The sequence below is a fragment of the Bactrocera latifrons genome, unplaced genomic scaffold (genome assembly GCF_001853355.1).
Source record: "Bactrocera latifrons isolate USDA-ARS-PBARC rearing strain unplaced genomic scaffold, ASM185335v1 scaffold_303, whole genome shotgun sequence".
NCBI lineage: Eukaryota > Metazoa > Arthropoda > Insecta > Diptera > Tephritidae > Bactrocera > Bactrocera latifrons.
This window is the reverse complement of record NW_017536664.1, coordinates 201611-224374: the sequence shown is the minus strand read 5'-3', so window position 1 is coordinate 224374 and position 22764 is coordinate 201611. Positions and strand designations below refer to the sequence as shown.

At 38.3% G+C, this 22764-nt stretch overlaps 1 pseudogene; it reads left to right on the top strand.

Annotated features, from left to right (window-relative positions):
• The window catches only part of LOC108970635, a 28453-nt pseudogene extending 18884 nt beyond the window's left edge, over positions 1 to 9569 (top strand).
• Positions 9570 to 22764: the final 13195 nt, after the last annotated feature.

The following is a 22764-nucleotide window of genomic DNA, read 5'->3' as shown; positions in this document are numbered from 1 at the left end:
GCGTTTAAATCCGGAGTATAGAGCAGAGGAGCAGGAACGCAACACCTCGTAACATTTAAATAGGCGTTTAAATCCATAGAGCAGAGGAGCAGGAACGCAACCCCGCGGAACCTTTAAATAGGCGTTTAAATCCGGAGTATAGAGCAGAGGAGCAGAAACGCAACACCGCGGGACATATAAATAGGCGTTTAAATCCGGAGCATAGAGCAGCCGAGCAGGAGCGCGACACAATAGGACATTCAATCAGGCGCTTGAATCCGGAATATAGAGCTCAGGAGCAGGAGCGCGACACAATGGAACGTTCTGCACGACGCCAGAATCCAATAAACAGAGAAGAAGAAAGGCAACGAGATGCAGCATTGAGGAGAAGTCGTCGAGGAGATCCAATAAGAAGATGTCGTGAACAAATTTTAAATTCTTCTCAATGAAGAGTGACACGCCAGCAAACCAGGCAACAACTTGCAAACGAGCAGGATACAACGTTGGAAAGAGTACGATTGCATAGGTCGGATCCCGCAAATCGCCAGTTGGAGAGGCAATCCAGGAGGAATATCAGAAGACGTCGTGAACTTTCTCCTAATGCACCGTTAGAAGAACAAGCACGTCAACGTCGAGCTGTCAACATCTTTGATATGATTTTGACATTGTTAATAAAAAAAGGGTCTACTGAGGGGCACTTGGTTCCCTCACCAAATAAAAATGTTAGAAAAACATCCGGCCTCATTAAAGTTCACGGATTTGGAAGATGCTAGAAAAGTTTTTTACTTGTCATCGAAGTTTCCATCTTCGGACAAAAATATTATTTTTGCAGCACCATCTATCAGATCGTCAAACAAGGTAAAATACCAAATATCAAACTCTCGGAAGGATTAGAGTTTCCAGATGTTCCGGAATGTCTTCCAGACTTAAAGTGTCTGGAGGACAGGCTAATTTCCCCGAGAATTCCAAGGTAGATGCCCAAGGGATGTTACAACCGACGATGATGCTCAGGAGTTGTCGTATACAACAATTTACTGCGGAAGGAAGAGGACATCAACGATAACCTATAACAAACTTGCGCGATCTGAAATACGACGCTATGATCGACGTGCGCATGCGTGGACATGCTTCTGTATACTCTTATAGAAGATGGTACCTTCTCTATTTAGTTCTGCAGCTCGAACTATTTTCTCCAGAAGCAGGTTGAARAAGTCGCACGATAAGGAATCGYCTTGTCTGAAACCTCGTTTGGTATCGAACGGCTCGGAGAGGTCCTTCCCGATTCTKACGGAGCTTTTGSTGYYGCTCAACGTCAGCTTACACAGCCKTATAAGTTTTGCAGGGWTASCAAATTCAGACATCGCGGCGTAAAGGCAGCTACTTTTCGTGCTGTCGAATTACTATTCGAATTTCTTCCTGGTCGGACCATGGAACGTCTGCTCCATCGTCGTCGATTGGGGTATCGGGTTCGCCTTCTCCTGGAGTTGTGCGTTCACTGCCATTCAGCAGGCTGGAGAAGTGTTCCCTCCATAATTTAAGTATGCTCTGGGCATCGGTGAGTAGATCACCTTTTTGGGTTCTACAAGAGTATGCTCCGGTCTTGAAACCTTCTGTAAGCCGCCACATTTTTTCGTAGAATTTTCGAGCATTACCTTTATCGGCCTGCTTATCAACCTCTTCGTACTTACGCATTTCGGCCTCTTTCTTTTTCTGTCTGCAAATGCGTCTCGCTTCCCTCTTCAACTCTCGGTATCTATCCCATCCCGCACGTGTTGTTGTCGATCGTAACGTTGCGAGGTAGGCAGCCTGTTTTCTCTCCACTGGGACAAGGCACTCCTCATCGTACCAGCTGTTCTTTTGTACTTTCCGAAAACCAATGGTTTCGGTTGYGGCTGTACGTAAAGGGTTTGAGATGATGTCCCACAGTTCCCTTATACCGAGTTGTTGACGAGTGCTYTCAGAGAGCAGGAGTGCAAGCCGAGTAGAAAATCGTTCGGATGTCTGTTGTGATCGCAGCTTCTCGACGTCGAACCTTCCTTGCGTTTGATGGCGTGCGTTGTTTGCTGCACAGAGGCGCGTGCGAATCTTCGCTGCAATAAGATAGTGGTCCGAGTCGATGTTAGGACCTCGCAGTGCACGCAAATCTAAATCACTGGAGACGTGTCTAGTTGGTGGTTTTTCGATCCGGAGACAGCCAGGTAGCTTGAAGAATCTTCTTATGCTGGAATCTAGTACTACAGAYAAYCATATTTCGGGCCCTGGCGAAGTCGATCAGCCTCAACCCATTTGGGGATGTTTCCTCGTGGAGGCTGAATTTACCGACCGTAGTGCCAAATATACCTTCTTTGCCCACCCGAGCGATAAAGTCGCCAAGCTCGATTTTGGCATCGTGGCGGGGGCAGCTCTCATAAGTGCTTTCCAAGCACTCATAAAAGGCATCTTTGGTCACATCGTCATTCTCTTCCGTCGGGGCGTGGGCGCAAATCAGCGATATGTTGAAGAACCTCGCTTTGTTGCGGATTGTGGCTAGACGTTCATTCACCGGGGTGAATGATAGTACTCGGCCACGGAGTCTCTCTCCCACCACGAATCCCACACCAAACTTGCGCTCCTTTATATGGCCACTGTAGTAAATGCCACAAGGACCTACTCGTCTCTGTCCTTGTCCCGTCCATCGCATTTCTTGGACGGCGGTGATGTCAGCCTTTATTTTTACGAGGACATCAACCAGCTGGGCAGCGGCACCTTCCCAATTAAGGGACCGGACATTCCAGGTGCATGCTCTCAGTTCGTAGTCCTTATTTCGTTTGCAATGGTCGTCATCAAAAGTGGGGTCTCTCATCCGACGCTGTTGTTGCGTTGTCATTGGGGTGGGTTTTTTACGTGGCGGGTCCCAAACCCAGCGCACAACTCTATTCAGGAAATGTTTCGCCTTCTCACTTTAGCTCGCCTTCAAATGGATGTTCTTTGGCTACCCGGAGGATATTTGGTCAAGGACCGGAAGTCGTGAGCTGCTTGAGTCATATGTAAAAGAATCGTTTCTGACCWCTCCCAAGTGAATGGCGATCAGAAAACTTTCCTCACTAGCGTGAACTTCTACACGTGACTCCATCCTACATATTGGGAGGTTAAAAAGAAAAAAAGCTTTAGCCATGATCCGTCAGTTTGGATTGCCAACATTTTTTATAACAATGTCAGCTGCAGAGACAAAATGGTCGGAGCTGTTGGTCATATTTAAGAAAGTGGTAGATAAAGTAGACATTTCGGAAGAAGAACTTGCCTTATCAAGTTCTGAAAAGGCGAGACTCATAAGGACAGATGCAGTTACATGTTCCAGATATTTCGACAATCGATTCCGCAAAATCTGAAATTGTTAAAAAATGGACTGTTTGGAGTACATTTAGTAGTCCGTTACTATTACAGAATAGAATTTCAGTATAGGGGATCACCACATTGTCGTGGCATGTACTGGTTAAGCGATGTGCCGTAATTGGAAAGTGATGGAATCATCAACACAATTGAAGTTGAAACTTTCGTCGACCGACACATTACGACTGATGGGGATGATTTAGACTTACAGGAATTTATTCAGTACCAAAAGCACAGACATGGTCGAGCTTGCATAAGATACCTGCATGGAAAACAAGTGTGCCGATTACACATCCCATATCCGCCGATGCCGCGGACAGAAATTCTTTTCCCCTTGGAGAATGAAGAATGTATTGAGCAACACAAACTTCAATTTATAAAAATACTATACTAAAATAGGAACTATTAAATCTGACGGATCTCGCAGAAGAAGAAATAATACGGCTGAACTGCTTTGAAAATTTTGGCGGATGAGCGGATTAACATTGATTATGAAGTATACAAGTTTGCCCTTCGCTCATCTGTAAAAAAAAGCCACACATTTTCTTAAAGAGAAAATTTCGGACAGACTTCTAAATGCCTACAATAAAAATATCCTTAACTTGCATAGAGCAAATATAGATATTCAATTCATTTTGGACGCCTACGCTTTCTGCAGCTATATAATTAATTATATACATTAATCCAATAGGGGAGTATCAACACTACTGAGGCAAGCCATGGAGGAAATAAATGACGGAAATTTCTCCATTAAAAGAAAACTGCAGCCCATCGGTAACAAGTTTGTTTGCTCGGAAATATCGGCTCAAGAAGCAGCTTATAATATTTTGGGACTGCATTTATCGGAAGCGAGTAATGGGGAGATATTTATAAATACATCACATCCAAACATTCGAGTAAGGATGCTTAAGCCCAGACGTGAATTGGATGCTTTACAAGAGAATTCTACGGACATATACGTACCGAGTGTACCGGATCACTACTCTCAAAGGCCCGATCAATTGAAAGAACTATGCTTAGCAGATTTTGCAGCATGGTTCAGATTTTGCAAAACAAGTAGGAATATTTCTTTTAATAATGAAGACTACAATGAAGTAGAAAACGAGGATGACACGACAGCTGCACCTCCAATGGCATTAAAAGATGGATCAGGATTTTTAGGGAAGAGGAAGCAAGCATTTCTTCTACGTTGGAAACGTTTTAGCGTTGAAAATTCAAGAGCAAATTGAGCAGAATAAGCTCAAATATGACAAATTTTTATCCAACGAGCTTGAACGGATCCTGGGAAACCTGCATGTTTCAGCGGAAGAAATAGCCGATGAGAGAGCTGCCTGGATCCCGAATTCAGAGCTCTAGCTGTTCCAGAGCAAGTAGGAGATGTTAATGTTTTTCACCAGGAAAACAATTGTGTGGAAGAGGCGGTTCGATTAAATAAACTACCACCTCTAATATTAGAAGGAGATTTACTAGCAATGGTACAATCTCTTAACAAGTGGGCAAAATCGGATTATAACGACTATATATCAGTCTTTGACATTGCGCACTAACAGTGTACCAGGAAAGCAGCATTTGGAATTGGAGGTCTAACACTTGTAGGCTAAAGCAAAATTTTAGGAGCAGTGCTTTCTTTGGAGGCATTCCAATTATCGTGTTTGGTGACTTAAAACAGTTGCCACCAGTAGATGATCGATGGATATTTGCACCAAATGGCAATGATCATTACAGTGCAATTACAGGAACTGCGCTTTGGGATCAATTTCGATATTTCGAGCTCACCGCAATAATGCGCCAGCGTGAAGATCAAGAATTTGCCATCGCTTTAAAYAACATGTCAGAGGGAAATATGACCCACGCTGACATCCAATTAATTAAAAGCAGGGAAAAGACCTCTAACGAGATACCCAATGAAGCCATCCATCTCTTTTATTCAAATGCTGGAGCAAATATCAATAAAACTGGCGAACACAATAACCGACGAGTTCATTTCGTTTGCGAAGGATACTATTAAGTCAAGTTCCTTAAAAGAACGCAGCAGAGAAAACATATTAGAAGCTGTGAGAGGTTTCAAGCCATCAGAAACACTGGGAATGCCTCATACATTGAAGCTCAAAACATCGATAAAATATATGGTAACAGTCAACATAAGCACAAGTGATGGATTAGTAAATGGTGCTACAGGGGAACTAATGCAGGTGGATACCGTATCGTCTGGATCTGAAAGCAGTGGTGCGACTATGGATGAAATTCGCAGAACCAAGAGTTGGAAACTTTGCACGTTCCAAGCAGCCGCATAGTCGCAATGAAGATTGGACACCAATCATGAGCGTGGTCGGATCATGGACAGAAGGCGCGTTGACGACATGCTACAGATTTTTAGCCGAAAAATCGGAACAACGCCTGGATATTGATGGAGCAGCAAGGTCATCCCGACGACGCCCGGCCAACGGCCTTATAATATACTCAAAACAAGATCGGTGCCCAAATATATCAGAAAGATCATTATTAAGGAACATCACAGGTTCAGGAAACGTTTACCAACTATTAAACGTAAACAATTCCACAGTTTCTTTATCACTTGTGTACAGGAACCCCACGTATAGACTGCCACAATTTAGAGAGAAAGTGGTGAATAATATCCGTCAGATAAATGAGAAATTTAATGGACCATGAGTAGTCCTTGGAGACTTTARCATATGTCGCCTCACAGCAACTGACGCTTTAGAGGCTCGATTATAACGGTTGGGTTTTCAATCTGCATTGGACAACGCCGCCACAACAAAACAGCAAACAKCAATAGATTGGGTATGGACAAACATGGATCCAGCAATGACYTCATGTATCACATATCAAACACCATATAGTGATCATGACGGAATATTTTTAAGTTTTAGAAAATAGATATGTTATATACATACGTATTATAGCTTAGTATGATAATATTAGGTGTAAGTCATAGAGTAATGTAATTTATAAATAAAAATATATTATATTTGCTCTGTGTTTTTATAAATCAAACTATAAATATATATATACGATAAATATGTACTAATATAGAAATATTATAAATTTTTCCCATTAAGTTTATGTTAGAAATAAATAAAATTTTAAATAACTATAAACGACTAAAAGATCTATTTTCTTTATTAAATAACCTTAATGTTTCTAGCAAACCACCCGGCTAAAAAGAATTAGTAAAATGTTTCCTTTTGAATGAAAACCACTGGCCAGTTACGTCTTTAGATTTGCTTAAATACATAGTTACTAAAAGAAATGCACCTGTGAAGGGTATATTAGCTTCGGTGCAGTCGAAGTTAACGTTTTTTCTTGTTTTTCTTGCACTTGTCCAAAGGAAAGGAAAGTTCCTATCAATGAACAACCATTTCTCTTGGACCAGATTACCAGAAGAATTGGTCACATTAGAAGTGTTGATCTACCTGAAACAAAAAAGATTACAAAGAAATATGAACGTAAAGAAAAGCTTTCAAAACGTCATTCGGCATCAACACTTACCAGAAAAGTATCAGGTAGAACACGTGACCATTCAGATCAGCCAGACTCTCATAGAGACGACAACAATGTAGGTGCGTCGCACATGGATTCTTCCAAAAACGATGCTGATGATGAATTTTCTCTTCCATCCTCTAAAACCAAACAAACCACACTAGTATTAGAACACACTGCTTTAGCTGCCCAAAGATTTGGAGTAAGTGATAGAGCAGCGGCCTTGATTGTTTCATCTGCTTTTCTAGATGCCAAAAAGCAGGTTTGATAACAGAGGATCAGGCTAGCTATGTCACTGACAAATGCAAGATTAGTCGGGCAAAAAAAAGTGTTGGAGTTAAGCTCCACAACACCGAAAATATTGACTCTGTATATGGGCTGTATTTTGACGACCGCAAAGACAATACACTTACACAAGTCAGCGAAGGTGAAAAGTACTATCGCGACACTGTCAACATAGGAACATATTTCTCTTATAGCGGAACGTGGTTGTCACTACTTTGGCCACCTCATCCCTCCTTCCGGGTCAACTGAGGATGAGACGCAAGCTATATGGCAACATTTACAAGACAATTCAGTTGATGTGGAACACCTAGAAGTTGTCGGTGCTGATGGCATCAACACGTACACAGGTTGGAAAGGTGGAATTCGGAAACTAGAAGCAAGAATAGGTAGGTTTACAGTGGGTTGTTTGTCTTCTACATTTCAACAACCTTCCATTTCGTGCTCTTTTCGAACACAAAGATGGTATCTCAAAGAGCCCAAATACATTGTCATACATAGCTAAACTGCTCCCGGATTGTGAGAAGTTGGCTGTTGTCAGATTTGAAAGTTTTCCATCCTGCCAATTACCTTCTGAGGTTATTAATCCGACCCAACTTAGCACAGACCAAGCTTATATCTATAAAATATCAGAACCTGTTATTTCCGGTCAATATTCCTCAGATTTAGCGTCGATGCATCCACGTAACGTGTGCAAATCTCGCTGGCTCACCTGTGCAAATAGAATTCTGAGATTATACATTTCTACTGACAAACCAACAAAGGAAATAAAGATTTTGGTCAAGTACATACTTACAGTTTACTAACCTTTGTAGTTCTCAATAAGATTCAACAGTTCAATCAGAGATGGCGCTCTATGCTGCAATTCAAAAGTCGAGATACTTACTTGCTAAACTGCGCAAGGTTGTCGATTCATTAAATCAACAGAATGCTTTTTTTTGCTCTTCCAGAAAACATTCTCCTTAGTATGATGACTGACGAACGGATAGAAGYCAGAAAGTTGGCCCTTGACCGTCTTCTGGCAGCCAGAGAAGCAGAGTCTGACACTGTAAATGGAAGGGTTAGATGTAATAAAGTGCTAAAGCTGAGTTTCAAAGATAATAATTATTACGATATGATTAACTTCAAGACTATTATCTTGACTGTTCCACCAGTTCTTTGTTCAGTTTCTAACGAAGAACTCATAAAAGGGCTGTCGGGTGACACTGCAGAGGTATGGAAATTTAGTGAACTCCCCTCTCACACCGTGGCAGTAGAGAGAACCGTCAAACTGGTGACAGAGGCATCTTCTAAAGTTATTGGCCCCCACATCGTGATCGTTTTATACGCTCTACACTGAAATCTATGCAACAAGTGCCAAAGTTTATTACAAAATCTGATTTAATCAATAAATTTGACACAGATTCAGACTAAAACAAGCCTGACATATGGTTGGTTGGTTGGGTTGGCTTGGGAGGAACTCGAAGAGCAGCCACTTCCACGCGGTGGGTTCTGGGTGACCAATACAGGTTAGCTGAGAGCTGCAACAATTTTCACCTTGCGCTGTGGCACGCCGCATTTTCGCTCGTATCTCGWTAGAAATTTTTAATTAGAAATCCCGAATCTTTCAGTCAGAAAGGAAAACAGAAATGTTAGTACTAATTGATATTGATGAAGTATCTTTTTCTTACATAAGTATGTGTATTTCTTATTCTTTTTAGACAATGGCTGAATAGTGTCGTTAGAACTTTGAATGAGTGCAAAAACGAGCAGTTAGCACAAATTAAACGCCTTAGGGTTTCCCTTAAAACTGCGGAATTCCACAGAAATAATTTGGAGCAAAAACTTATCTGCATTTTCACCAACGGCCAGGTAAGTGCCCAAATTATAAAAAGTATATTGCAAAATATATTAAAGTTCATTACACATACATAGATTGAAAAATTAAGGGATGAAAAAAAACGGCGGAATTGGAAAGAAGAAGACATAGCTAAGTCAATCACGCCATATTCAACGAGCCCCAAAGCGTACAAACTTTTAAGGAGAAACAATTTTCCTCTACCAGGTGTGCGCATTCTGCAATGGTGGTTAAAACAGGCGCAAAAAATGTGTGTACTCAGTTTTAATAAAATGAAGGTCAGAAAGAGTTACTGCTACGATAGATCCACTGATTCGACATTGTCTCCTGTTATCTACGTTCAGGTTGCAATGATAAGAGTTAATTAAATTCATTAATTTACTTTAAGTCATTTTTTTCTAATGTATTTTGTTCTTTTAGGTTTGATAAGTAAATGGAAACAGCCTGTATTCTTCGAATATGACTGCAAAATGAAGAAGGAAGTATTGTTTAGCATTTTGTCAAGCGTCAAAAGGTGCGGTTACAATATTGTTGCCACTGTAAGCGATTTGGGTGGATCAAATAGAGGCTTATATAAAGAACTTAAAATTAATGTGGAAAAACCTGGGAACATTTCCTAAACAACTATTTAAATTATGATATACTTTCGTTTTTTTTTTTCTGTTGCAGGTTTTTGCTGTGTCCACCTAATAAAACTACAGAGAAATCATTTTTTCGATAATCAATGGAAAAATTGTTAGAAAATACAATATTCTGAAGCTGCTCTCGCTTACGTCCAACGAGCTGTCCATCACGCACAAAATTTCCCAGAAGCATTTGTCTATAACAGGAGCAGAAAGGCAAAAGGTTAAACTAGCCACAAAATAGTTCTAACAAACAATTTCTCAAGCAATTACTGGAGCGGCGAGTTTAGGTCTACTAGATAACGAAAATTTGGAGAAATGCCATCGACTTTTCAAAATTGTAAGTAATATTTAAAATATTAACTGGGCTGCTAGTTTTTTCGTAAACACTTTCCCACACATACTTTTTCGTTTTTGCTTGGGGTCATTAAAAATTAGTAAAATGAAGTAAATTCGAACATGAAAGTATATATTTTGTACGTTTTTGAAAAATTACTTATTGTGTCAGATCTTCTCTGTAAACGATTACATCCAAATTTTTTGTTAACTTAAAATTATCTTGAGAGTTACGATTTTGATTAAAACTTCGTATTTTTGAGGCTATAATATATTTGACCGTAACAAAAGCTGATCTGCAGCTGAAATAAAATAGATTTGAAAGAATAGTGGAATTTGGCCTGATGAACGTAGAAGGCTACCTATTAGATGATACACTTATCCCTCTATTTTAAAAGTAGGCATAAAATTATCTTCTCTTCTTTTGCGCCAAACGACGTCATTTGAAGAAGGGTATTGTACCTACACAGTGTACAGAATGTGTGATTATTTGTCAATGATTGATTGACTTTCTCAGAAGCACGGCACATACCATTGCTTCATCGGCCCATTTTTTGGCAGAATATTTAGAGCAGATCCTATTCATGGCTCCGATTTGGACGGAAGGCTGTTGAGCATAATCAATCTGCGGTTAGTATCTGAAAGTCAGTCTGTTACTATTAGGTAAAGGTTGATTACGACCTCTTGTCGTTGATGTCCATTGCGTTTCACTCTGATCATGAAGGCGTTGGGAACGCTCAGAGCCCTTGTGAAAGCTTGTATTTTTCTAATTTGCTCTTCAAACCGCTTTGTTGAGCAAGCCTCTGCAAGTGCTCGATACTCTTCGGAAGGCAATTTTCAGTTTCTGATGAAATACTTGTGTCGAAACTATTTGGATAGTTAAAAGTTACAATATATTATTTACTGAAAAATTAAAAAATGGATTTACACTCTGAAAATAACTTTGGTTATTTTGAAATTGATATATTGATTTATTTTGGGTTGAATTAGCTGCTGGACGAAGTTAAAGTATTTACATTCAGTATAGATAATATATTTTATCACATTTTTTTTCACTCCGCACACGACTTTTTTGTTTGTTTTATATATTTTAAAAGGAAAAATTATATTTCATTTCGGAAATGAAAGTGAATCCAAAGTATATACTGAATCGAAGCGTTCTACGCTTTTTATCTGACGTTAACACAAACAAATTCGCGGAATACATACATTTTCACGTGCGTACTTTCCAATAATAATGGTTTCCTCAATCAAATTCGGCATAAGTTTTTTTACCGAAAGTCGAGTACCGTTGCAAAATCGCAGTGAAATTCAGTGCGTGTACATTGTTATTCTTCTCGGCAAGAATTGCTCGTTCACCTAACCAAGCATAATTCTGATAATTCTCACTAATGTTTAGGATAACATTTTCTATAAGAGCTAATTGAGAGTTTACAAATCGGCAAAAGTCGTTGGTGAGAGTAACTAATCCAGATGCCGCATCAACTTGGACTTTTCCACTTCCAACGGCCAACAGTTGTGTGGAAAATTGTGCAGCACTTTGCTCATTTTGAAGTTGATTTCTCATATTAGTGGTTAGCGATAATGTTTTTACATTATTTCATTCAGGCAAACTTTCCATTCATCTGCAGGCGTTCCACGGGGAATTACTGACAACGTCTGTCTGAAATCGCCTGCCAACAATATCATCAAGCCGCCAAAGATGTAGTATTTTCGCCATCCCAAACAATGAGTTTGCATCAACATTTTTCCCATTGTACTGGATCGGGAAATATGGCATGTTGGAGTAGCAATTGTGTTTAAATTGAATGGCAACTTTTGCGCAGAATGTACGGTAGGACCGCCATCTAGAAGAGTCGCCGCAATTGCAGATGATGCTAAGGCCAAAGCTATGTCACATCTTGATCGAATAGTGGCAAAATCAATGAAATGATAAATGTTTTCCCTGTTGCTCCAGGTGCGCCCCGGAAGAATAGACCACCGGTATTATTGTCAACTGCTTGCATTAATGTCTCTTATATTTGTTATTGCTGCTCATTCAGCAGCAGCACATTATTTCGAAGGAATTCCTGCAATGTATGAACATTGTATTGCAGCTCTCGATTTAATTCTTGGTTGAATGTATCGTGCATCGACCGATTTGGCGCAATCATTCCTACTTCAATCAGTAGCTTGTTTGCAATAGTCAAGCACTGAATCAGAATCAATTCTTCATTGTAGATTTTATCGGTTATTTGGATGCCAGGATTATTCGTTTGAATGTGCAAGCGATGCAAGATATCTTCACATATGTCGTCTTTGTATTTGTTCCATAACTGAATTGGTTGTGAAGGAAAACATATGGKGATGATAATTGCGAACAGCGTTCGTATTTGGTTCGCATTTGATGAAATAACCGAATCCGCAAGTGTTAAATCCCAATGAGAATCGTTCTCCAGCAAACCCAATAGTTGACATGCTTCTCGATATGCTTGGTGGCTAGATGAGTTAGCTCTTCCCTCTGCACACCCGACACTGAACAACCACACGACGACACACCACACTAACGCGATCCACATATGAAGACACCACACACTACTACACACGAATATATATCACACATTACACCACAACTCTACACTACCCAACCATCAAAAGCGACCGCGCGTGAGGACGASCKGGCTTCTCCTCGTCGATCTCGCAACGAGCAAACGTGTCACGCAACGTCATTTCTTTTATTAACCCACATTCCGCACAAAAACCTAAATCAGATAATTTTTTAATAAAACTAGAACAAAACCGTACTGTGTCTTTTTTTCTAATTAAATATTGGTGAAATAACCTGTGTCGATTATCAAGGTGAGTGGTGGCTAAAATTAAGTAAGTAAACACTTGGCATTGGTAGCCATTCACAGTTTTCGAATGCGCAAATGATTTTGGTCCACGTACATTTACCAACAGCAGTCGCAACTAAAAACATTCATCATTTCTAGGATGAACAGTATCTGGAACTGTGGTTCCTTGTTTGCGATGTTGTAATTTCTTTGTTAATTGATTCCAAGTGTAGTAGTTTGACATTTCAACGTAAATCAGCGTCCCAGCGAATGGATGTGTGAACATTGCAAGGAAGCTAGTCAATGTTGTCGATGGTGGTCTTTTAGCTCGTTGTGCCGCCTTAGCCTCATTGAAGTAAACTCCCTGGCCATTTTCCAAATGCACTGCTAAATGTACAACTGTGGGATATCTTTCATGAATGTGAAATGACAATGATCGCCACAGTGCTTCATTAGTACTGAAGTATCTGCCCATTTGGAATTTGCTGATTTCGTCATTCGCATTTTCCGCCACAATACCAAACACAGCCATGTCGCTTCCTTTTGTGACGTACTTGTACAAATATTTGATTGATTTGGCCGAATGACAACTCTCAACGTTTGTATGTGTTTTGAAAATTCGCGATGTTCGCTCGTCATCCTCTAGGCATTTTGGACTATGGACAGAGTAGTGAATTTAACCTCAAAAGCACGATCGACATAACTTACACAGTTCAACTTACCACCTTAAAGATGCATATGATAAAGATGATACCTGCAGTTGAAATTGAATAAAAATTTGCACAATATACGTGATTGATTTGATGGTTGCCTATCAAAATACTAGGAAACGAATAACTTATTTTTTAAATTTTTTTTTTCACAATTTCACAGTGAACACACTACCGGCTTGTCACATGAAATTATTTGAGCAGAGAACAATGAGTAGCTGTCAAACAATGTATCACGCACCGGCGACATCTACTTAAAATATTGGTTTGTATGTATCAGAGATGGCGCTGTATTTAAAAAAGATTTTCCCGCTTTCCTGTTGAAATTTTTCCTAAATTTTCTTTGCTGTAAACCTCAAGGAGCCCGAGACTTTTGCAACGAATGCGAAACCGAAACCGTGGAAATTGATTCGTGCGTTCTGGAATTATAGCGTTAGGAAGGAAAACTCGACTTATTTTTATATAGTAGATTAAATGAATTTGAAATAAAAAATGTGCATAACGAGAGTTAAATGTAATGATATATCTTGTTGTAATGTTTGCACTTTAAAGGCGAATATGGCGTAAACTAAGCGTTTAAGGTACCCTTCTATATTATTTAATCCTCTTCCCAACAGTACCTTCAAAGCGGCGCCAAAGAATCGGAAAGTAAAATGGTGTCAATAGCGTTATTAAAATATCGTTAATAATCAATGATGACGATCTTAGCTCAGATCATTCCGCTCTCATTATTAATTTTAATTCGCCTGCGTTAGTCACTGCTCAGCAGCGTATATAAAATAAGAGATCTGACATAAAACTTTTTCAAGCGCGACTTGAGTCCAATATTAATCTCAACATGGAGATTAACTCAACAAGAGATCTAGAAGATACTGTGGAAATATTTACCAACAAAATGCACGAAGCCGCCTTTTTAGCGTCAATGAACAGTTGTAAAAAACCTTGTCGAACACAAAGAAATAGGCAACCATATTCTGATGAAGTCTCTGAATTGGTTAAACACAAGAGGCGACTTCGAAGGATGTGGCACAACAACAGGAATCCAAATGACAAAACAGCCCTTAACAAAGCAATCAAGGAGCTTAAAACTAAGTTGGCTGAACTTAAAGAAGAATCGATAGGAGAATACCTCAAAAATGTTGATCCAAACAAGGACGGGGACTATAGTATATGGAAGGCCACCAAATACCTAAAACGGCCCACCGTAAGAGAGGTTCCGGTAAAAGATGCCAACAATTCTTGGTGTAGATCAAACACAAGCGAAGCTCATGCTTTTGCCAACCATCTTAAAGCTTCATTTGAGCCATTTAACTTTAACAGTACCAGCCAACGCCGGGACGTTGAAGAATACATCGATAGTCCATGCCCAATGGAGAAACCTCTAACAAGCGTAAGACTCTCAGAAGTTCAGTCGGAAATTTCGCGGATAAAAAATTCAAAGTCTCCAGGTCACGACAATATCGGCGCATGGACAATCAAAAACCCAAGAAATGCCTGTTATTTTTAGTGTTTCTTTTTGACTGTAGCTTCAGGCTGAGTCATTTCCCTACGCAGTGGAAATGCGCTGATATAACTATGATACCAAAGCCAAACAAGCCGGAAAATGAGTTATCTTCATATAGACCAATAAGCCTACTGACAATATTCTCGAAAGAATATTTCTTCGAAGATTACTGCCAGAGTTGGAAAGGCAATCGATCATCCCAAATCATCAATTTGGTTTCAGACAAATGCACGGTACACCGGAACAATGCCATCGTATTGTGAAATCTATACTTTGTAGCCTGGAAGAGAAGAAGTATTGTTGTGCGATTTTCCTAGACATTCAGCAGGCATTTGACAGAGTCTGGCACTCAGGCCTACTGTACAAAATTAAAAAGATACTACTTACCCCGCTCTATCTCTTCCTCAGATCCTATCTGAGTTTCAGGCATTTCTACGTTAAAATTCAAGATGAAATCTCGGACATACACGAGATAAAAGCTGGAGTCCCCCAAGGTAGTGTTCTGGGACCAACGCTCTACACAGTTTTTACCGCAGACATGCCAATACTAGAAGACGATAAATTAATAGTTGCCACCTACGCAGACGACACTGCTATACTTTCATCCTCTTACTCGGCTAGTGAAGCTGCTGAAACCGCACAAGCACAGCGAGATCAATTGCAATCCTGGCTTAGAAACTGGAACATCTCTGTAAACGCCTCAAAATCTGCTCAAATCACCTTCACATTGAGAAAAGAAGAGTGCCCCAGCGTAAATCTTAATGGAGTCATAATTCCTAAATCCAATAGTGTAAGATACCTCGGATTACATTTAGATAAAAGACTTACTTGGCGTGAACATATCAGAGCCAAGGAAACACAGCTCAAAATTAAAACAAGTAAAATGTATTGGTTGCTTGGCCCCAAGTCTAAACTTAGTCTGAAAAGCAAAATGCTTCTCTACAAAGCTGTGTTAAAACCTGTGTGGTCTTATGGCATTCAAATTTGGGGTACTGCAAGTAAATCCAATATAAATGTTATTCAAAGATACCAGTCAAAAACTCTTAGACTGATTGCTAAGGCTCCGTGGTATATCAAAAATATCCATCTATATAAGGATCTGAACACATCTACGGTGATTGACGAAATAAAAAGATACAGCACTAAATACATCACAAGACTAAATTTCCATCCCAACACCCACGCCATAAATACGAATACCATGCAACAATTCGACGTTTAAATGCGATTAGACTCCACAAATTGGCGGAATAAGTGAAAAAAGGAGCGGAGTCTGGCTTAGACTACGACAGCAGAAAGAGTACAGAGATGGAAATGGATGGAGAAGAGGTAGATAATCAGTGTCAGCACTGTATTGGGGTAAATAAGAAATTTTTGATGGATAGAGTTTTTATCAAAGTCACCAGAAGAAACGCCAGAGGTGGTAGAGATTCTAAAAATATCTGTGTAATGTATATTATTAACTCACATATCTTGTGCTATGTTTTAGTTATCAACCAGTAGACAGAGATCATACTCGAAAGGTCGAGGCAACAAATTAATTACGTGAAAACTTGGAGATAGTTAAAGTGAACAAGAACCTGTATATATATAAATTATATTGCAATAAATGCATCGAATGAAATAAGGAAGTAGGTGTAAATAAATAACTTTAACTTTTTTCAACATTTTCAGAAAAATTCATTATCCGCCTGGAACTGGTACAATAATGTTAATTGTTCGTTTAATATGCATACATACATGTATAAACAAAGGATATTTTCTCCAGTCACAATCCTTCCAATCACTTTTAGTGAATACAGAACAAAATATACATATATCACAAAAGGTTGGATAAAAACTTTTAACAACAAACGGAACAACTTTTTGTAGCATTTTCTATAGCATTTACGGATGCGCAATTAGCTCCTGTAAGTGTAATATTCCCGAAAAATGTTTAACATATTTTTAAGTATTTAGCTTTAGCTCACCAACGCGGATACTTTTAAGATATTAATGGGTACGAATGACCCAAATAGTCAGGACATTGCGACGAGTCCGTTGGCGGAATAAGTGAGAAAAGTAAATGAGTTACCAATTCTTGAAGGTGATAAGACACTTGACGAATATATTGATGATATTTACAATAAAATTGGATAATATAAGTTAACAACAATTTGTTAATATTTAAATTTCGTATTATTATTTCACACACATACATATGTATTCATTAAAGTCGCGGGAGAGTTTCTCAACACTAAGGGTACTGGACTTTATCTATTTCAAAGCAAGATCAATCATCATCCGACATTTCCTTACTCAAACGACATAGTTGTATTGAAAGCGAGTGCATGCGTATATATATATGTATGTATACGTGTCTCTTATAAGCATATGCGTGTTGCAATATGTATACAAGTATATTGAGGTTCAATATATTTGAATAAAGATAAATATTTATATTAGTTATTAATTATTCAATATCGCGTAAATAGCATATAACTATTTAAGACTATATGTTCAACAAATTCATTTTCTCATTTCAGATTTTCACCATTATTTTGAATGTTTCGCAACTTGGATTATATGGCCAAAAGACATCTAATTTAATAAAAGTTTATTGTGAGCATGCACCTCCTGAGCTTGCGGGTTAACAGTGGTGTGCACGATTTAGAAGTTGTTATGTGACTTTATAGATTAAAAACGTCCTAGGGGCCTTACTCGATAAAGATTACTACAAACACAAGAAACCCTCACAGAATCTGAGAGAGTCACCCAAACAGCCATATCAAAACGCTTAAATGCTGTTTGAACGCAATCTCTTCTTGATTGGCGTAGACACCGCTTACGCGATTATAGCCGAGTTAACAACAGCGCGCTAGTCGTTTCTTCTTTTCGCTACGTGGCGCCAATTGGATATTCCAAGCGGAGCTAGGCCCTTTTCCACCTAGTCCTTCCAACGGAGTGGAGGTCTTCCTCTTCCTCTGCTCCCCCGGCAGGTACTGCGTCGAATACTTTCAGAGATGGAGTGTTTTCGTCCATTCCGACAATATGTCCTAGCCAGCGTAGCCGCTGTCTTTTATTTCGTTGAACTATGTCAATGTCGTCATATATCTCATACAGCTCATCGTTCCATCGAATGCGATATTCGCCGTGGCCAACGCGCAAAGGACCATAAATCTTGCGCAGAACTTTTTTCTCGAAAACTCGCAACGTCGACTCATCTATTGTTGACATCGTCCAAGCCTCTGCACCATATAGCAGGACGGGAATTATGAGTGACTTAGAGAGTTTGGTTTTTGTTTGTCGAGAGAGAACTTTGCTTCTCAGTTGCCTACTCAGTCCGAAGTAGCACCTGTTGGCAAGAGTTATCCTGCGTTGGATTTCTAGGCTGACATTGTTGGTGGTGTTTACGCTGGTTCCAAGATAGACGAAATTATCTACAACTTCAAAGCTATGACCGTCAACAGTGACGTGAGTGCCAAGTCGCGAGTGCGACGACTGTTTTTTTGATGACAGGAGATATTTTGTTTTGCTCTCGTTCACTGCCAGACCAGAACTAACGGCGCGGGTGTTGAGGCCAATGATATCAATATCATCGGTATACGCCACCAGCTGTACACTCTTATAGTATATATATGTTTGAACGCAATAGAAACAAGGAAAAGCGTTAACTTCGGCTGCACCGAAGCTAATATACCCTTCACAGGTGCATTTCTTTTAGTAACTATGTGTTCAGTTTATATGGAAGCTATATGCCATAGTAATCCGATGTGAACAATTTTTTCGGAGATTATGTTATTACCTTAAGTAGTAATCCATGCCAAATTTCGTGAAGATACCACGTCAAATGCGAAAGTTTTCCTTGATTYCGATTGTTCGGCTTGTATGGCAGCTATATGCTATAGTTAGCCGATCTAAACAATTTCTTCTGATATGACACTATTTCTGTGAACAATAACTCATACCAATTTCGTGAATATATCTTATCAAATGCAAAAGTTTTCCATAGAAGAACTTTTTCCTATCGTTATGTCTGTATGTCAGGTATATGCTATAGTAAGCCGATCTTAACAATTTCTTTGGCGATTACATTGTTGCATTAGGAAATAGTTTGAACCAAATTTCGAGGAAGAACTTTTTCCGACCGTTCAGTTTGTATGACAGGTATATGCTATGGTAAACCGATCTTAACAATTTCTTCGGAGATTACATTGTTGCCTTAGGAAATAATACGTAGCAAATTTCGTGAATATACCTTGTCAAATGCAGAAGCTTTCCATACAAGAACTTTTTTCCGATCGTTCAGTTTGTATGGCAGCTATATGCTATAGTGAGCCGATCTGAACAATTTCTTTCCATATTACATTATTTCTATAAACAATAACTCACACCTAATTTCGTGAAGATACGTTGTCAAATGGGAAAGTTTTCCATACAAGAACTTGATTCCGATCGTTCAGTTTGTATGGGAGCTATATGTTATAGTGGTCCGATATCGGCAGTTCCGACAATAATTTCAAAACGATAGTTCTATATATATAGACAGCCAGGAGGACATGGCTAAATCGACTCAGTTCAACATACTGATCATTAATATACTATATACATATGTATACTTTATAGGGTCTCCGACGCTTCCTTCTGGGTGTTACAAACTTCGTGACAAACTTAATATAACCTGTTCAGGGTATAATAAACGGAATATTGTGCAATTGCAATGTAATAACTAAAAATATCTCAAATTAGAAGACAATATTAAAATCTATGCAGTTATTTCAAAAAATTAAATTTGAAAAAATTTTAATTAAAACTAATAATAATGTACTTTTCAGATAAATATATTAGTATACATTTTTCTAAAAGCTACGCTCCAGTAGAAAACATAGCTTTTTATAATATTAAAAAAACCTAATTTATTGAGTACTAAATTAATTTATTTAAAATATCATAGATTGACATTAATTAATATATATGTACATATTTTCCGAATATTATGAATTATTATAACTAGTTTAAAATATAAAAAGTTTAACAATTGATATTAATTACATATCTATAAACAATATAAATGTTTTTCTTTATTAACTTGTATGTATTAGAGCTCTTGGTATACTAACCAAACCGACTCGGTGGGAAAGTCTGATGGAGAAATACCTGGTTACACTTAGAATCTCCAATTGGCGCCAAACCGTGAAGAGAAAGAACGGCTAGCGGGCTGTTATAAATTCGACTATAACCTCGTAAGCGGCCAATAAAGAAGAAGATATATTGCTATAACTCATAAAATATGTTCAATAACTTAAATTTCGTAATGGAATTGCCATGAGGACGGGCATCTCGATTTTCTGGTTGACCTTTTCCTCATGAACTCAATATATTATATTTAAACACTTCGGTTGAGTTCGTATCACATTTTTTTCATTTACGAATATTTTAATGTAATTTTCGTTGACGCGAATCAAAGTATATGACCTTCAATATAGATTTCAACGATTTCAATGATTTCGCCGAATTCTTTAGTTTATTTTATAGTCATCCAAAATATCGCTCCTAACTGTTGTTTGTATCACATAAATATAATCGCGTTAGACATAGGGCTGTATATATAGAAATGATTAGGATGATGGGAAGAGTTTGAAACCCGAGTGACGGTCTGTGCGTCTAGCTGTAGCTGCTAATAGGTTGAGTAAAAATTTAGGTATCTTAAGGGTGAACGTGTTCTTTGGTAAAAAAAAAAGAACGAGTTCGTAGAAGGGCGTAATTGCACAACTGCCATGCCCACAAAACGCCCTTAAATTGTATTATTTTTTTCGCCATTAAATTAAAATCTATAAATTGCTAAAACTATGCACCATATTAAAATATATAATAGTATTTGGGGTCTGGGGTCTGGGGATTTCATAAGGAAGGATCACCTGTAAGCTAAAACTTTTGAAAAAATAGACCACGCCTCTAATGGGTTTAATGTATCATGTACTCAATATATACTATACTAGCTTTTTACCCACGGCATCGCCCGCAGTGGAGCCATTAAATATGTATGAGAGTTAAAGGGTGAGGGTATAATAATAGAAATGAATCAAAATGATAACTAAATTTTATTGCTACAAATTTAATTGCTTTTAAATTACTACAGGCAACGAAGTTTCAACACCTTAAAATATGCATATTGAAATGCAACAACAAATGTTAAAATATATTTCACCGTAACAAAAATAAGTAATTCTGAATTCTAACAGTTTAAAAAAATAATATACAAAGTATTAATCTAGGATATTTTTGTAATACGCATAAAAGTGTATGCAGGAAACTTTTTTATTTTGAATTTGTTGTCCCGTTGTTGGATTAATGACTGGAATATTAAAATGATATCCAGATTCTCCTTTACTGAAAATTAAGAGCTCGGGTCATCAGTAACTAAAACAGCAACTTCATTGATCATCGGCGCATTATAACGCCTTTCATGTTCGCCTCGTGGAGTTCGATCAGCATGAATGATAACTTTGTAGTTGTATGAAGGCCAGTTGTCTATCGCACTTTTAAAGATTTTTACCAAGACATTGTGACTGTGTAATATTCGTTGAATTTTCAATACTTTTTCTCTTTCTACTCCTTCAATATATTGGCAACGACGATTTATTTCATTTTGTTCCTCACCTACAAAGTATACCTGTAGAAATTTGTGCTGATCATCATCTTCTGGAAATAGTGATAAAATTTGATRTCCTTGTACAGTAAAAGTTGGTGAAACCCGGGCATTCTTATCACTTTATCAAGTCCAAAGGATGTAATTTGAAAGCAAGAGTTATACGTTCTTATTTTGCTTATAAATTGCTTTGACTCATCTGTATCATTTAATAATAATGTTTTTAAAGGCTCTTTTGGTTCATCAAGTAATGAAAGTGGAACTTTAGCACCGGAACAGCACATTACAGCAGTTTCATCTTTCGATTTAAAAGCATTGCAGTACTGACATTTTTTATTCATTGAACCAATAACAATCAAGGGATGATTATGATATTCAATTGAAGGATTACATTGAAACCCAGTACCATTAAATACAACCCAATCATTACGCATGAAATTTCGGCGGCGCGTGGTCTGCTTGTCTGCATTATGAATTCTTCTCACCTGCGATTGTTCTGGTGTTTCTATCGCTATTATAGTTGTCTGCAGTGCAGCTTGTCTTTCTAAACGAACTAGTGCCAGAAGAGGCGTTTCAGCTGCTCTCAAAACTCTTTGTCGCTCTGCTTGTTGTTGTCTTCTCAGCTCTGCGTGAGCCGAAGTTTCTTGATTTCGTGCAATTTTTGCGGCACGGGCCCGCGATGAAATTTTGGATATACCAGAACCAGAAAACCATATTAATAATTAACATCAGCGTGTAAGATCTAAAATAATAAATTGACTGCTAACCACAAAAATTACGGATTGCCTCATAAATTTGAATACTAGTAGTTTTATACTGCATGTAACGACAGAAGAAAATAACCATAAATATAGAAAAATTATAAACAGTTGAAACTATGTATATTCAATTGAATTATATATTTTCGTCACCGCCGGTAATATAATGGGACGGTATTACAGCATTCATTGTTAAAACTTCATTTTTGCATTTATAATGTTAGTATGAGTATGATTTGGATATACCATATTTCCGCTTCCGAGGGATTTTCTATTTTTATCTTTTAATTTTTTTTTTTAATATTAAGTACCATATTTTACTTCTAATACCTTCAGGAGTATATGTACAAAGTTTCATGAAGATCTGTTAAGTAGTTTTTGCGTGAAAGCGTAACAAACAAACTTACATTCGCATTCATAATAT